This window comes from Octopus bimaculoides, chromosome 25 (assembly GCF_001194135.2).
Source record: "Octopus bimaculoides isolate UCB-OBI-ISO-001 chromosome 25, ASM119413v2, whole genome shotgun sequence".
In the NCBI taxonomy this organism is placed as follows: domain Eukaryota; kingdom Metazoa; phylum Mollusca; class Cephalopoda; order Octopoda; family Octopodidae; genus Octopus; species Octopus bimaculoides.
Window position 1 is genome coordinate 25,754,768 of NC_069005.1, and position 1,567 is coordinate 25,756,334.

The following is a 1,567-nucleotide window of genomic DNA, read 5'->3' on the forward strand; positions in this document are numbered from 1 at the left end:
TAGGAAGGATTTGAACACAAAACATAAAGAGAAGGAAGAAATCCCGCTAGGAATTTTGACTGAATTTCTAACCACTACCGTTAAGTAAAAAAAATACATAGGTTCCAGCGAGTTTCGAACTCGCGACCTTCTGCGTGTTAAGCAGATGTGATAACCACTACACCATGGAACCCCTTAGTATATAAATGGTCTAAATTATATATTTATAGAAAAACTTTACGGGTAATAAGGACTACTTCAGGGAAATATTTATTTTGTTTTAATTGACTATGTTAATTGCGAACCGTTTTTAGTGCAGCACGGTAAAACGAGAGTAGCAGTGGTATAGTTTCGGTTTCAATATCTCAGCCAGTTCAACTAGTAGTAATATATTTTATTCCCATACCCGCCCCGAGCAGATTTATGATTAAAAGAATTCCAACCAAAACAATTCCCTCTTTTCTTAGATAGTAATAATAATAATAATAATAGTAAATGATTTAAAGGAAATTTGGGTAAAAGTAGAGGAAAAGCGGCGTATTTAAAAATGCGAAAAGCAGTAATAGGGAAAGCAAAAATTTGATTGCCTTTCCTGAATTACTGAAACGAATTAATGTTTCGAAATAAATTATTTTGTAATTCGTTTTCAATCAGTATTCAGAATCTTATGCTTCAGACATCGGAGATTCCGACAGCACTAACAGAAAAACAAATGTTTGTAATGTATCCCTTCTTTTTTTCCAGGCTTTTGTTATTAACATATAACACTTCATTTGGAAAATAAAAATTCTTCTTTACACAAAGTGTTGCATTTTATACGACAGGAAAAAATACCAATGTGTCGCATTTATGTAGCTCTTTATCATTCTCGTAAACTATATTCCGAATTTCTGTAGCTCTTTATCATTCTCGTAAACTATATTCCGAATTTCTTGAATTTTAACACGATTTAATTTATTTATTCGTTTCAGTAAATTGGGACAGCCACGTCAGATTTTCACCTTTCCTAATTATAATTTCTCCACTCTCATGCCGTGTTACTAGTATATCTCTCGCGGGTCAAATGATCTCGTATTGACTCTAACCGTGTTTAACTTCATGTCAGACCTCACCAAGCAGAACTATGAATAGAAAGTATTCTACCTTTCCTAAGATTACATTATCCAAGGTGTCTGTCCGCTAATAAAGCGTATTATTGAATAGAGATTTGGCTGCCCTTTCGAGAAGATGGGGCAACAACGATCTTGTTGGTTCGTTACTGGGCATTGTTTTAATACCTCATTTAAACGCAGATTTTTTTTTTTATCTAATCCACCTCGCCAAAAAAACTAAGGTTTTGACATCGAAGGTTATTTATTCTGGAAAAAATAAATCAATAAGTTAATCTACTCTTTTACTTGTTTCAGTCATTTGACTGCGGCCATGCTGGAGCACCGCCTTTAGTCGAACAAATCGACCCCAGGACTTATTCTTTAGAAGCCTAGTACTTATTCTATCGGTCTGTTTTGCTGATCCGCTAAGTTACGGGGACGTAAATACACCAGCATCGGTTGTCAAGCGATGTTGGGGGGACAAACACAGACACTCA

General features: G+C 35.0%; 1 non-coding gene across 1 annotated transcript; it reads right to left on the minus strand.

The window, feature by feature from the left end:
- Positions 1–99: 99 nt before the first annotated feature.
- Positions 100–172, minus strand: Trnav-aac (transfer RNA valine (anticodon AAC)). Its single transcript has one exon. It is a non-coding gene; the product is annotated as a tRNA-Val (tRNA).
- Between the last annotated feature and the right edge of the window lie 1,395 nt (positions 173–1,567).